Genomic DNA, 17,042 nt, shown 5'->3' with positions numbered 1-17,042 from the left:
CAGGCTGCTTAACACAAAAATCATCACCCAACCGTTATTTACCAGTCAGAGAACGTTTTGGATATGAATCAAGGGGTTACTTTCCACATTCAGGTTTGTGTTTATTTTATCATATAACATTAAGAACAAACAAACAATTTATCATATATAGGCTATTAGAAGGATTGCTTATTTTATTTATTTTTTGCTTAATTTGCATAATTTTGATTGCTTCTTTTATTCAATAAATATTTAATCCAAATAAAATGTATGTAGGGCTACATCTAAAACGTTCTCACATATACTAATATTTACTTCCCATTGTTTACCTTTTGTTTATAGCTGTTCTCCTCTCTAGCTTCAGGCAGAGTCCAGTGGTTATTTGTGTTCAAGCTCTGTCTGAAGAGCTGGTTTCTAATTGCAGCGCAATTTGCAGAGTTGAGCATTGCAGCCAATCGTGCTGCAACTGATGGACAGCGAGCACTCGACTCTATAACAATAGATACTATCACAGAAAGTTTACTGGATTTACTGGTTATAATGACAATTTTATTAGATTTATAAATGTAAACTATAATGGTCTCTGTTGGTCTCTACTGGTAGGATATGTGTTCTATTGTGGGATTTTATCTAGTTGCGGGTGCCAATAGAACATCATTAAATCATGCTGAAACGATCAGTTCTGGTCCTTGATTCTGATTGGTTGAGCCGAGTTCTAAGCCGTTATAAAACAGCCCGATTTATAACGACTAACCACATTACATAGCCGAAATATCACTTTATTTACTTTATTTTATGAAACCTTGCTACGCATATGGAATAACCGTTTTATAAAAGCAATAAGCCCTGCAAAGCAGTGGGTTACAAGTGCATTTTATAACAGCTAAGGGCGTTGTGGCACGACGCGCTTATTGCTTTAACAAAAAGAGGCTTGTAGTCGTGGAGGAGGCTCATTTCACATGGCGGTGCACATTCCATTTTTGTGTAACTACACGTGGCAACGAATCCGAAAGTGAAAGAGTCCGAGGTAACCCAGCAAGCAATAGCCATCAGATCCGGCTGAGTAACCAACTTCTAGCCGAAATAACCTTAAATTTGGTTACATGTCGTTTTTGCCTAAAAATGTTTTTATTATGTATTCCATCATGTAAACAAAATCAACAGTGATTTAAGGGCAGGGGTTAAAGCAGCTCTAGAGAACTTTTGCTTATGGTTCCCCCATGTAGTTGATAAGCGCAATTGTCTGTTATCAGTGTCGTGAATACTGTCGCTCTATAAGCTTCCCCGTCGGCAATGCAATACACATGAATTTGTTGATTAAGCAGAAACCGCTGTTATCATGTCACTTCATAAACTATGCATGTACTAAAGTGCTCTTTTGGCCCCCATGGGGTATATTACTGGGCTATAGCTCTAACTAGATGCTGAGGTAGCAGCTGGTTGTTTGCCATTACCACATAGCCTGCTAGCTACAAAACCTGATGGGCAAGTTACTCTGGAAATGTAATTAAATTACTGATTACTCCTTTTAAAAGTAATCAAGTTACTGGTCTGATTACTTTATTTCAAAAGTAATTTGTTACACTACTAGTTACATTACTACCCCTTACCCTTCAAAAAAACATAATAACCTCTAGCCTTCTCATGATGACTAAACTTTATTGGGAAGTGCATACTCTATCTCGCATCAAACTAAACTAACCCTGTCTTTAATTATTTTCATACATTCTTTCTGCTTATTCCATAATAAAGCCTGTCATAAATAATAATAATAAAACTCATATGTTAACTGTAGTATTTCTAATCCTGCATACTCCATAATGTAAAAAGTTTCTCCTTAGTTTCTTTAGCATAACAAATGTTACAATAATGATGAGAAATATGTGGCTGTGACACTAACCCTAAGTGTCAAAAACATGCACCCTGCCATTTCGATTGAAATATTTTCGATAGACAATTGAAATACCCAATGTTTTTTCTCAATGCAAAGGAACCGCCAGTAGGTGGAGGCAAGATTATATAAGTCAGTTACTTATCCATTCAGTCAACCGATTCATTCAAAGCGATTCATTCGTTCAGAATCGTATGCGTTCAGAATCGTATTTGTATGCTATACTACTCTTTTTATCTTCACCATACACATAACTAACAATTTTACAATGTATTTAAATTCATCCTTATTTATTTAAACGTATTTTATATTGCTTTTAAACATTTTGCGTTGTTCTACAAAATACATTTTAAAACAAACTGAACAGACCAAAGAATGGCTAGAAGTCATACAAAACAGGAAATGTGAAAATAATTATAATTGATGGTATGAGAATATCTGGTATTTTCAACAAATAATTAAAAATCACCAGTGGAACGTGCACGCGCCCGTCCTCTACACGCTGTTTGCGTAGCGGGCGCTATGAGGAACAACTCTGATATGAGGAAACATAGCGGGAACAGACTTCGACAAAACACCTGGTTGAACGACGTGTTTCCTGAAAACGGTTTGCAACGGTGTGCAACAGGGTTTGAGATACGTTTTCTCTTGTTTGGTGGGTGTGTCAAGAATGTCAGCCCAATCAGCAGCAACATGTATATAACCCACGCGGTATCAGAGGTGGACAGTAACGAAGTAAATTTACCTGAAATTTACTTAAGTACACTTTTTGAGTATCTGTACTTTAGTTGAGTATTATTTTTTTCTCAGTACTTGTGACTTTAACTTCACTACATTTGAAAGACAAATATCATACTTTTTACTCCACTACATTTATAAAAAGGTCCAAAAGTAGAAGGTCTAGCCGAAATATATTCCATATTCCTTTCTATGTAGCGGGTTTTCCGGTGTGCGTAATTTCTCTAGTTTGCGATCTGCCAGGACCTTTCACTGTTGCCAAGTATTTCAGTTTTTCTAAACTCGCGGTTTTCAGACTAGTTCTGAATGTCCATTTGGCTGATTTTTTTACGCAAATCTGGCAACCCTGGGATCTTCCCCGCTAAACTAATGTAAACGTCAGCGCTACTAGACTACTGAAAGCGCTCTAAAAAGGCAAACAGAACAATAAAAGACGAAAAAGGCTATGGGACTGTGGGTTCAACTATGTGCGATGCATTGTTTAGAACGAGCGCTACGATCAGTCAAAGATCATAGAAGACATTGTCATAAAAATTATCGGCATAACGGCTAAAGGGTAAATAAACATCACATATACCTTGAGCTACATGACAGAGAAAATGGAAAATGTAAAGTTTTCATTCGAAATTTCATGAGATCGCCTAGCCAGAGTTAAGGAAGTGTGTGTGCGCGTTAACTTCTGATCTGCTGCTGTATCATTTAAAGCGATTTGGAAAATGAATGATGTTTTTACTCAAGTAACTATAGTTGAAGTATTCCTGTTGAAATAAAAACAATAGAACCCTGCCCAAAATACAACATAACATGTAATGGATTTAATGGTTATGGGAATTGTACTATGGATACTTGTTGTCTACTTGTATGTGATGGATTCTATTGATGGGATGGTAAATCCTATTGGAATAAAACCCAAAAACACACTACATAGAAGAATTTAATTTAAAAATCTCATTCTAATTTAAAAATTTATTGTTTTTTTCAGCAGGGATGGTATTTGCAGTAAAACCACAGTATCAACATATTTACCATTTTCTATATATAGGAACCATACTCCAATTAATAATCTTTAGTAAAACCACAGCAACTAAACATATAATGAACATAGTTCATTATACTAGCTATAGTTTATGTTTGTAGTTAAATTATGGTAATACAAATGGTAATAAATCCAACAAACACATGGCTTCTACACTTTACTATATACAAGAACCTTACTACTTACTGGTAAATAGCTGCTAAAACTGGTTAAGGGAATATACAAAATAAAAGAACATTGCTCATAAATACATATAGGCCTAGGGGGCTAATGAGGTTAATTAGGCTAAATGATCATACAGGATTATATCTAAACTAAACATATATATGCTAAACATATAAGGCTCTTAATACAACTGATACTGTGAGCTACTCTGTGTATTCAGTAGGTTGCTTCAGAGGCATAAGGTATACGACAATAAAACAATGCCACAACCACTGACATAAAAGAAAATTTACTTTTAATACTTGAGTACTTTTAAAAGCACGTACTTCTGTACTTTTACTCAAGTAAGAATGTGTCTTTACAACTTTTACTTGTAGTGTAGTAATATTTGACCAGTAGTATCTGTACTTTCACTCAAGTAAGGAAGTTGTGTACTTCGTCCACCTCTGCGCGGTGTTAAAGAGACAGCTCGCACAATGGGTCCAAGTAAAGTCGTTTAAATGTGTCCGCTGCAGCTTGGTATACGCAACAATTGAAGATATTAAAATAAATGTATTTTGCAGTATTCAACACGTATTTATACCGATATCTTCAAAAAGAACTCAAAGAATGGCCTTATCAGCTGCCATAGTTCAACTCTTGCGTCATCAGAACAGGGTGTTCAACCGCACGTTTAAAAAACGTTTTGCAACGTTTTGTCGGGGCTGAACGCAGCCCTGGCTTGCTCGATTTCATAAAGCACTGCGAATACCTGATCATTGATTTAAAAGCAGGTGAAGCAGTCGGCTCTCAATGCTCAAACTATACCATTCAGTCACAAAAAACACCCATACAAATAATATAAAAAATAATCTACAATCGTTTTTAATGATATAATTTTTTATATAATATAATATCATATAAATGTTTGCATTCTTAAAATTAGTTGTTGTATTCCTCATTTGATATAAATTGGTTTTGATGTGTCTGCTAAGGGTTTTCGTGATAGTAATAATAGTATCATATTATAAGATATTATCATTGGCAGTTTTTGTTGCTTTTAACTTTGTGGCTAACCAAAACCGACCCAAATCTTCACTGAACTACGTTCTTTTTATGGCAAGCCTTACTCAAAGCCAAATTAATGCTTTGTTTTTTGTTTCTTCTGGCTGACCAGACTCACGCCAAAACGAGCCTAATTCTGTTTCACACAAGACTGTGGAAAAAAAAAATACCACAATTACGCACACACAGACACGCACGCACGCACGCACACACACACACACAGACACACACGCACGAGTGTGTCTGCCTCTCGGACAGTGCAGGGAAGAGTATTCCAAAGTTTAGGCCCTAGATAGGAAAAGGATCTACCACCTGCACTTGATTTTGAAATTCTAGGTATTACCAACTGACAGGACGCCTGAGAGCGTAATGCACGTGAAGGACTGTAATACAAAAGGAGTTCATTCAAGTACTGAGGAGCTAAACCATGTAAGGCTTTATAGGTAATAAGCAAGATTTTAAAGTTAACGCGATGCTTTATAGGTAACCAGTGCAAGGTTGACAGAACCGGGCTAATATGTTCATACTTTTTTGTACGTGTAAGAACTCGAGCTGCCGCGTTTTGGACCAATTGGAGTTTTTGTAATAAGCCTGCAGGGCAACCACCTAACAGTGCATTACAGTAATCTAGTCTTGATGTCATGAATGCATGAATTAACTTCTCTGCATCTGAGATTGACAGCATATGACGTAGTTTAGATATATTCTTAAGATGGAAAAACGCAATTTTACAGGTGTTGGCGACGTGGCTCTCAAATGACAGATTACTATCGAATAGAACGCCAAGATTCTTTGCTGACGACGAGGGTTTTATGGAACATCCGTCAATAGTTAAACAGTATTCTTGGTTGTTACTTATAGCAGTTTTCGGTCCAATAAGTAACACTTCCGTTTTGTCCGAGTTCAGTAATAAAAAGTTGTTACTCATCCAGTTTTTTATATCGACTATGCATTCCATTATTCGATGGAACTGCTGTGTTTCATGAGGCTTCGAGGAAATATAAAGTTGAGTATCATCAGCATAACAGTGAAAGCTAACTCCGTGTCGCTTTATTATATCTCCTAGAGGTAGCATGTATAATGCGAAGAGCAGAGGCCCTAAGACTGAGCCCTGTGGTACACCGTACTGGACTTGCGATTTGCGTGACACCTCATTGTTTATTGCTACAAATTGAAAACGGTCGGATAAATAAGATTTAAACCATTTCAAAGCTATTCCCTTAATGCCGACATAATTTTCGAGTCTATGTAGGAGTGTGCTGTGGTCAATGGTATCGAATGCAGCACTAAGGTCTAGCAGCACCAATAACGAGATACAACCTCGGTCAGACGCCAATAGCAGATCATTTGTAACTCTGATCAAAGCAGTCTCTGTACTGTGACATGCTCTAAATCCAGACTGGAATTCTTCATTGATGTCATTACTTTGGAAGAAGGAGCATAATTGAGTTGAAACTACTTTTTCATTACCTCCACATGACCGACGACGCACACCAATGTTCTTGCCTTTGACAGAAATAAACTCAAAATAATTATGGTATTTCCAGCTACAGAACACATATCTCTCTTTCTCTCAACAGGTAGTGGTCTAGCTTTTGTTGAAACTTGTAACTTTGTATTAGCACCTATCGTATTATTGCTCCTGTATGACATATCGCTTATTTCTCCCTGAACTCTCTGTAAATCGCTTTGGATAAAAGCATCTGCTAAATGACTAAATGTAATTGTAAAAATGTAAATGTTTCTCTCTACATGCTGATTTTGTTACAATACTTACAATTGGATCATAAAGGCTTACAAGGATCACAAGAGGCACCTCAGCCAATCATATGTGGTGTCTAGTCTCCTTGCCTGCGTTTCGCTCAATCCGCTGAAGATTTGGCTCATTTATTTTATAACTGTCATGTAACTCTTAAATTTTGGTCTGATGTTAGCTCCTATTAATTTGCCCCCCCAAAAATGTTTGATTATGTGGTGTATATTTTACATGGCAATATTATATTCATAGACAAAAGTTAGTAAAATCTGCACTTAACTGCAATTTATTTTTGTTAGAATTGGAGACTTTAAAAAAATCTCTATTGCTTATAAAAAAAAATGACAAGTTGTTAAAATTTATGGAGATGTTTTTTTTTTCAATTTAATATCCCGCCTGTTTTTACCATACAGTGGTCTTATGTATGCTCTTTTCGTTCCTTTCTTTTTTTGTATTTAGAAATTGTCGATGAAATGTCTTTTTTCTTTCTTTTCCTCTTTGTACTGTATGGTCAATTTGTTGGATCTGTGTTATATTGTAATTTTCAAAGATTTCAATTAAAAAAAAAACAACGCGTGGACGAGAAGAAAGATAGACAATGGGAAAGCAAGATGTTTAATATGATATGCTGATATATATCCTAATCAATTTGCATTATGTAATACAGTATGTACTTGACATTTCGGAAATAGGTACTGCTGTGATTATAAAAATACCTGAATCTTCATATATAGACGTTTTAATATTACACTGCATGTGTAAGACCAGTATTTACATTTGGACAGTATAAATATTGTATACATATACTGAAAGATCTTTGTATTACTGTTATAATGACTGTGAAGTCTAATTCTTTTTCTGTTTCAGTTAAAGAAGTAGCAGCCACAGCAGCAGAAGGAACGGAAACAAGACCACTGGCAGCAACACAAGTATGGAGACAAGCACCACAGATGCTATCAGCAGTATTGATTGCAGACAGTAGCTGTAGATGCAGCAAGTGTAGCCATATTGTGTTAACAATAATGTAAATCTAACATATAACTATTATCAGCTGCAGTGCATTAGCAGGAGCAGCAACAGTAGCAGGGGTGTAGCATGAATGACAGCAATATTGGCATTATTGTGCCAAGTTCACACTGCGTGATTTTAGCACAGATTTTCACTAGCCGACGGGACTAGGGAAATCGCTGACAAATGCACAAAATCAATGCCAAACAGGGTTCATCTGTTTTGTGACACTCGTTAGCAACTTTCTCAACTCAGGTTTAACGCTGAATTAATGGCTACGCAGTAAGGGTGTGCAAAGCAGCCGGTGTTTGTATCTGTATTTGTTGGGGGGGGGGGTGGAGTATTTGTATTTGAGTAAAATTCATAATAGGCGTAAAAATCCAGTTTTTTTGCGTTACACTTCTAATTTACGTTATAGTGTAAGTATTCTTTAATTATATTCATTATAATAATTATGGATATGCAATATTGGTTGATGTTTTGGCTGGTGGAGGACCAAGAGATGGCTCAGCAGCAGCCACACTCTTTTCTATTTGGTTGCCCAAATCCATGTGAGGAGTTTCAACGGGAGTTAATGAGTGACGGGAAGCTATGCTAAGGTTAACTAGCCTAGCCTACATCTTGCTAGTAACTTAAACGTACCATATAACTCCCACAAGTGCATACAATTTGACACAACTACACAAGCATTGTTTTAACCTTTTTAACCGAACGTTAACGTTACTCTGTCAACAGCCTATTGTCTAAATTACCTAGCTAACAGAGCTACGTAAACAGAGCGAACATGAGAGCACCCGACTGCAGACGTCAATAATGCAGCGTAATGGAATAATCTCCCGATCAAACTCCGCTTCCCGAAAGTTATAAACTGCCTCCGGAACCCAGTTAAGGTACAAAAATCTATTCAACAAAAATAGTGATGCACGCAGTGAAGTCTTTTTTCGCTCAGCCGAGCCTTCTCTGTTGCTGTGTGGAGCAGCCTGTGTCAGTCACCTCTTTTAACCCCCCGACTCCTGAATGTCACTCACTCACTCACTCACTCATGCGGGCATGCACTGCGGTCTCATGAGAAAACGCAGCTTTTTGATAAAAAGTTTTTCTTGTTCCCGAATACAAATATTTTTTAAGTATTTGTTCGAAATAAGTATTAGTAAAAAACACGCTATTTGTGCCTTTCCGAATACCGTATTCGGGTTCGGCTCCACCCCTACTACGCAGTAGCCTATGCATGTGCGCATGAAAGGGTGGGCTTTTTCAGAGAACAGCCAATAGCGCTCAACAAAAGTATTTCTTAGGTGAGAGAGAAAATATTGTTTAAAACTTTATTTCAACACCAAAAATCACACACTTTTTTACAGCAAAGCAGCTTTACATAAAGAGAAATCACAAAAAAAGAGGAAAATTATTATTAAAATGTATTATGTATAGACCGTTTCATCTTAACAACATAAACAAACGTTATAGTTATAAGTGATAGTTCACCCAAAAATGAAAATTCTGTTATCATTTGCTCACCCTCATGTCATTTCATACCTATATAAATTACTTTGTTCTGATGAACACAGAGAAAGATATTTCGAAGAATGTTTGCAATTTTCAATTCTGTGACATCATTGACTGCCATAGTAGGAAAAATTAAATGATAGTCAAAGGAGCCCCAGAACTGTTCTTCAAAATATATTTCTTTGTGTTTAACAGAACAAATACATTTATATAGATTTCAAACAACCCGAGGGTGAGTAAATGACAGAATTTTCATTTTTGAGTAAACTGTCCCTTTAACTTCCGGTACACATCCACAAGCAATAGAGTGTCATGAACGAGAATGAACTCAGATGCGGGGAAATAAACAAGCTTTATTCAGCCAGAGAACACACGTAGCGAGTCAGAAAGCAGATATTCCTCAGCGCAACAGACAGCTGGAGAGCAGGACAACAAGGCTGCGACCCGCGAGACCAGGAGTTGGGCAGGAAACCGTGGTGGTGAACCAACGATCCCACGAGGCGGCAGGCTGGAGGTGGGAGCCGGGTAGTGAGAGGTAGCAGGCAGCAGGTAGTGGTAGGTTCTCTGGCAGAGGGGCATGCGGGATGCCGGCAACGTCGGCGGGCGAGCCCTGTTGGGGTAGATGGGAGAAGGCAGGAAAAAACAAGAGGCTATGCCGTTGGAGTCTGAGACGAGATCGTTGGAGCAAAAAACTATAACTGAGATCAGACAGGATTAGGAATAGGACTAGGACAAGATAGTGACTAGACTAGACTAAACTAGACTAGACTAGACTAGATATTTCCAAGGTGCCAAAACGTGGCGTTGTAACACACAACGATCTGACAAGGAACGAGAGAACACATGGAGCTAGAGGGAGAAGCAATTAACCAAACAAGAAACAGGTGAGAATTAAATGTGAGGCTGGTGAAAGTGATAGGGGTAATGAATGTGATAACAAGGGGTTCAGGGCAGAGACGTGCACATGGGGAACTGTCAAAACACACACATGAGGAAAACAACAACAGAGATCAACCTAATCAGACCGAGGACATGACAATAGAGTTCCTGTAGATTATTTCTAATAACAAGCAAAAGAAACCAGAGTTGGGACCGAGTCACAAGTAAGTCTCAAGTCTTTGCATGCAAGTCTCGAGTTTAGACAGTTAAGTCCAAGTCCTCCTCAAGTTTAAACTTCAAGTCTTTAACAAGTCATAAGTTCTCTTTGCCCAAATCAGTTTCACTGTATTAAATAGTATAGTATTTACAGTATATTAATTTATGTCAGAAAGGCTTCACAATGTTTTATATAAGATGAAGTTCAGACTATTTTCTCTAAGGGCACTGTAGTAGAAATTTACTTCACACACCTGACTGAAGATATAGCTTATAGATAATAGCTGTATGGGGCACACCAGCTATTCTAACCATGCTCATTTTGGGTCTGGCCCCTGTAATATTACTGTACACTCAGTTTATATTATAATATACTGTAGAAGATGGAATTTAGGTATTAAGTTATAAAATTGTTGTTCTTTAGTCTTGAATGTATATTCAAGGTTTCCAGTAGGAATACATTTCTCACAAACATAATTTTATAATTTAATAATTTAATCACAAACAGAATGCAATTTTCATTAAATGATACATTCTATAAATTAAATTATTTATTGTTATAAATTAATTATTAACTTCTAATAAAATGTAAGTATATGACAAAACAAAATGTATAATGTTATTAAACAACATGAAGGTGAATAAATAATTTCAGGTTTTTTATTTTGGGATTCATTTAATGCGTTGACTATGAAACTGCCATTTTTAACATAATTTTTGTAACTATAGAAAGTCAGAAATTTTTTTCAGGCGTACTAATGACTGGGCAATGTGTTTTAGTTGTAAGAAATTGTTCACTCTTTTCTTCATTATCTCTTACCTTTCTCTAACTCTGTGTCCTTCAGTCTGTCTAACACTTGGCACCAGTTTGTTCTCCCTGCCCTCCAAAATAAAAACAAACATCTATAAAAATACAAACATATCTTTAAATGTCGTTCGAACTCTACCTGATGTATGTATGTGGTGTGCACAATTTCTAAATTTAAACACTACATTCTACAACCATACTTTATGTTAGATTTTAATTTTTGTTAGCTAGTTACAGGCAAAAATATAGAGCTTGTATTCGAGAAATGTGTTATGACTGTCAACGAAAAATGTAATAATGTATGCTTCGGATTGCACAGAATGAGCCAGCGATCATGAATTATAAGCATGATAGCAACCGTTAGCTAGTTTGAGAGAGCAATTCTCTTAGATATTGTGTACATGGAATGCATTTAGGCAGGCTAGCAAACAAGTTGAAATCATCACAAAAATACCTTCTATGAGCTTCTAAATGACACGTTTCATAAACAGATTTTAATTTTGCCATCTGACGTTCCTCCATTCATGAAACAGCTGATCACCTCATGCTTATGAAGGACTACCACGCATGCGCATAAATGTGGATTTTCTTATTTTTTTGTTTAAACATATGTACATCTACACTCAAAAAATTGATTTCTTGAATTTACTTTAAAAAGCTGCATCAAGTGGTTCCACGTAACAATATTAAGTAATTTGAACAAATAACACTTTAGTTGTATGAACATTCGCTTAATAGGACTAGGTGTTATAATCCCACTATTTCAGCACAGTTGAATTGCCCAATAGGACATTTCCCACACCTTATGCAGGGGGAAGCAGTCAAGAATATGAATAGAGGAAAGGAGGTCTGAGGTTTCACTGGTTCGTCGGGTAGGCATCCTCTTTCCTTGCCATTATCAGAGAGACATCTCATGAGTTGTGTGTCCCAATTTCATCACACACAGTACCAGAATCAACGCAACCATACGTGCCAACCTGTTGGCTAAGGTTGTTATAGCCCCACTGGCTCCATTAATGCAAGCTCAGTGCCCCTGGTCCCGTATGGCATAACATTACAAAATATTACCAAAAATCAACGCAACCATACGCGCAAACCCATTGGCTAAGGCTGTTGTAGTCCCACTGGCTCCGTTAATGCAATCTCAGTGCCCCTGGTTCCGTATGGCATAACAACACAACACCATTTTATTACGTGGTAACTTGGCAACCCATATTGCGTCCTTCCGTTTCAACCACAGCCAGTGGCTGCTTCTCTCAGCGACAGTGGCAAGATCTTCGACTACCGTCCTTTGGGCCTGTCCTCTGATCCCCACTTTCTTAAGCAGTCTTGTAGTGGAATTGGAAACAAAGCCCCTGCAGCCCACTTCCACCGGGAACCCTTTCGCTGTCCATCAAAGCTCTTCAGCCTCCGCTGCCAAGTTGGCATACCGGAGATTCTTTCTTTCAAATGCTTTGATAATGGCCTCTTCCCAAGGTACAGTCAACTCAACTATGAGGACTGTCCTACTGGAGCTGGACCACAGAACCATGTCCGGCCACAGGTTAGTCGCTGCGATTTCCAAGGGGAAAGTAAGTCTGTAAGCCCAAATCAGTAAGCCCAATCCCTGGCTATACTCAGCAGACCTGAATCTGGGGTTAAGGGTTTGGCCCGCGGTTTCTGCCCCTCTCGAAAAAAGGGTTGCCTTTTTAGCGAGTTAGCCTTGGCATTTTGGGGTATGGCATTTGCTGCCACTCTCTTGGTCTCTACTGCTGCAGCCAAGCACTTTAGTACTTGATTGTGGCGCCGTGTGTATCTCCCCTGTGTCAAGCTCTTCTTACATCCCACAAGAATATTTTTAAGGTTTGCTGGAGCTGCACATAGATGGCAGGCTGAATCCTGTCCTCACCAAACATGCAGATTTGTTGGTGAGGGCAGCACATCATATGTAGCTCTTATGATAAAACTTAGCCTGTTTGTTTCCATACTCCACAGCTCACTCCAAGTGATTTTGCGCCATTCAATGCATTCCCACCTCATCCAATGGCCTTGCTGGGTTTGAGAGCCTTGCTGCGCTCTGGTGCATCTACTTGCTTCCTCTTGACGCCAAACCTCCTTCACTACCAGGTGACGCTGTTCCTTTGGTGTCGCTTTTCGCAACGTTGGTATGGTTGGTGCCAAACCAAGTCCCCATCTGCCATAATGCACTTGTCCCACGATGTCCTTTTGTCTGAGGGCTGCCTTTGCATCTGCTACCGCTGTTGTTCCATTTCCTTCCTGTTGGAGCAGCATCTCTTACACAGGGATCACAGGATTCTTTGAGTGTCATCTCTAACCTTGTTGACAAAACTTTTTTGAGTAAATCCAAACCATTCCGATTGTACCAGTAATTTTAAGTTAATTGAACTCAATATTTATCCTTCTCAGTGGTACTTTTTGTTGTCATACATAAATTATATACAGACTTACAATGAGCAAATCAGATGAGAGGCATCTCAGTACTGGCATTATCACAGTTAAAGCTCATTGAATGATGCAATAGACATCATGGGCAAAGTAACCTCTCACAGCCTAAGCATATGTACCACTCTTCTAAACAATGGTAACCCTAAAACTAAAAAATACAACAAACTCTTTTAAACCTCAAAGATAAATTAACATTAAGCACAAACAAGTCTTTTTTTTCTGAAAAACACTTAAAATAACACTAAATTTCGAAATTTACTGTCTAAATGCAGTCTTACGCAAAGCATGCTGGGAACAGAAAATTCCCCTCAACCAGTCATGTTGAATTACCTTGATTATATTAAGTAAACTCAACAAATTTGCGTTCTACTCAACAATGTTAAGTAAAGCTGACAGACCTAAATCTTTAGTATAAATAACATAGTTAACTTACGTTAATTCAGTTACTTGCATTCTTTATGTACTGTGAACAAGGATGGGTTAGGTAAAACTAACAGCAGCGACAGTTCATTTTTTTGAGTGTATTTTGCGTTTTAAAGTAGATAATGATCATTTGATGACAGGTTATTAGGGCTATGCGCTGCAATGCAGTTCAAGTCGGGCGGATTTACCACATGCAAGCTCACCCATTTCTCCCAACATGAAATTAATGGCTGGGACAGTAGCGTGAGGGAGACCAGGGAGAATAGTGAGCTTTAGAATTTTCTTCACAAATGGACGCGTTTGAGTTTAATAAAACGTCTTAAAATTAAGGTTGAAATAGGGTTTATAATGGCTGCCTCCAAATAAATTAAAGTATTTTAAATATATTATAAACAGTTTCCTAGCACTTGAAAATAAACATGTGGTTTAAAACACATTACAGTTTTGATAAATGACAAGCCGACCGTGATCACGAGTTTTGACTTGAGAACCTATCATCTCTGACTGACTTTGAAAAGGCCAATAAAATTGGCCAATGAAATTTGCATGCCGGTCTCTGCTCCGGATATCCGGCTATAAAAGGAAGACGGCGTGCTGCATTCATTCACCTTTTGTTCTTCGGAGCCTTCACATCTGATGACAAATCTCTGTAGAAAGATTGCTGGATTTTTACGACGTGGTGCAGCGGATTCTCCCATCTTGTCAGTGACTTCCCCTGGGCGTTTCGGCAGTACCAGAGGTGTTTTAAAAGATAAAATTTCTTTAGCGCGGCATGTCCCGCTGTTCTCGTGGGTGCAACACTCGCATCAAGGAGGGGGACGGACACGACGTCTGCCTCAAGTGCTTGGGTTTCCGGCACGCTGAGGTGGCGTTCGTGGATACGTCCTGCCCGCACGGCGGGCGGATGACGATCCAGACGTTGCGGTCACGGGTGGTTGTGTTCTTTATGGACCCAGCCACCACCTCGTCTGCTTCCCAGGGTGATATGGGGATTACCGTGAGCGTCAATCCGTCAGCCACAGGCTCGCAGACCGTTCACGCCCCGTATCGCTCGTCTGACCGTTTCTCAAAAGGTGGTCCCACCCCGTCTTGTTCCTCAGCCACGTATTCGTAAACGGTACGTGACGAAGATGAGATGTCGCTGGCAGCATCGGGGGGCGACCTTCTGGCATCTAACCCCGACGATTCCATGGAGCTCCCTCCCTCGGGAGGGCGAGCCCAGGAAGAAGCGGACGTCAAGATGTCAGCCATGCTCTCCCGGGCCGCCGCAAGCATTGGGCCGCAGTGCATCGCACCACCCCTTCCCCAATGCTCGCGGTTGGACACTTGGTACCTCGGCTCGGAGCGCGACTCCAAGCCGTGCTCGGCCCCGGTGCCATTTTTCCCGGAGGAGCATGAGGAGCTTAGTAAGACCTGGAACGCCCCCTTCTCGGCGCGTTCCCGTCAAACTAGCTCTGTCGCCCTTCCCTCGATGGTGGGGCAGCTAGGGGCTATGTCGACGTGCCCCAAGTGGAACGTGCCGTCGCGGTGCACTTATGCCCACAGACGGCGGCCACCTGGAGAGGTCGACCTAGACTCCCATCCAAGGCGTGTAAGTTTTCGGCATCATTGGTGTCGAGGGCTTACACTGCCGCGGGTCAAGCTGCCTCTGCTCTGCACGCCATGGCCATCCTGCAGGTCCACGAGCTGCACGAGGGAAAGACCGACCCGGAGCTTATGCAGGAACTCCGCACCGCCACCGACCTCGCCAAGGTGACGGCGCGGGCCCTGGGTCGAACAATGTCCACACTAGTGGTCCAGGAGAGGCACCTCTGGCTCAACCTTGCGCAGATGCGTGACGCTGAGAAAGTCCGCATTGCGGACAGGGGTCCCTCTTGGGCAGGTTTCGAGGCATGTCATGGTAATGACAGACGCCGCCCTGCAGGGTTGATGGACGGGCTCCCGCCTGTGTTGGCATATCAACTGCCTGGAGTTGTTGGCTGTGCTGCTTGCACTGAAAAGGTTGCAACCTCTCGTGCAGGACAAGCACGTGCTGGTCCGGTCGGACAGCACGACTGCCGTGGCGTATATCAACCATCAGGGTGGCATTCACTCACGACAGTTATCACAACTCGCCCGACGCCTCCTCCTGTGGAGTCAACAGGTGATGAAGTCCCTACGAGCCAGACACATCCCGGGCGACCTGAACCAGACAGCCGATGTGCTCTCTCGTCAGTCAACGCCTTGTTGAGAGTGGCGACTCCTTTGCCTCCCTGGACACCACCTATTGCCCGCTATGGTACTCCCTGTCCAAGGCCCCCCTCGGCACGGATGCCCTAGCGCACAGCTGGCTGTGGGACAAGCGGACGTACGCCTTCCCCCCAGTGAGCCTCATTGCACAGGTCCTACAGATAACTAAACCCGCGAAAGCGCATCGGCAACCAAATTATCCTTTCCTCAAATGTGTTTAACCTCAAGGTTAAATGGTTGCAGAAGCAAACTCCAGCGCATGAGTCCCTAGTTAGAGTTTCGCATGTGATTCAAAAACCGTAATGGGTCGTGGTCGCTGTAGACTATAATTGGGAAAGATGAGGCACCCAAGTAAACTTCAAAATGTTGTACTGCTTGCACAAAGGCCAGCGTCTCTTTCTCATTCGTAGAATAAGAGCGCTGCGGTTGGTTAAACTTGCAGGCAAAATAGCAGACGGGAAGTTCCACATCGTCTTCACGACACTGAAGGAGGACAGCACCCATTCCACAATTGCTCGCATCTACAGCGAGTCGCCACGGCTTTGTAAAATCTGGGTCAGACAAAATAGGGGCGTGAATTAGAAGACCTTTCACATTTTCGAAAACCCGGTGACCTTCATCAGACCAATCAAATTTCCGTTTAGGACTGAGGAGGTCTGTAAGTGGGGCTACAACCGCAGAGATATTTCGGCAAAAATCTCTATAGTAGCCAGCCATTCCTAGAAAACGTCGTAGTTGATGCCGATCCGTTGGAGCAGGGAAGTCCACTATTGCGGCTACTTTTGCTTCCACAGGGCGTACCTGACCTCTACCTACCACCTTTCTAAGGTAGGTCACGGTAGCCTTACCAAACTCGCATTTCGCCAAGTTGACTGTCAATCCGGCTTTAGACAGACACTGAAACAGTTCACTCATTTTATTC

General features: G+C 40.5%; 1 pseudogene; it reads left to right on the top strand.

Moving 5' to 3' along the window:
* LOC130561087 (interferon-induced very large GTPase 1-like) overlaps window positions 1-17,042 on the top strand; it is a 33,284-nt pseudogene continuing 16,242 nt past the window's right edge.

Source organism: Triplophysa rosa, linkage group LG11 (assembly GCF_024868665.1).
Source record: "Triplophysa rosa linkage group LG11, Trosa_1v2, whole genome shotgun sequence".
Taxonomy (NCBI): domain Eukaryota; kingdom Metazoa; phylum Chordata; class Actinopteri; order Cypriniformes; family Nemacheilidae; genus Triplophysa; species Triplophysa rosa.
The sequence above is the reverse complement of the archived record's forward strand: the minus strand, read 5'-3'. Positions and strand labels throughout refer to the sequence as shown.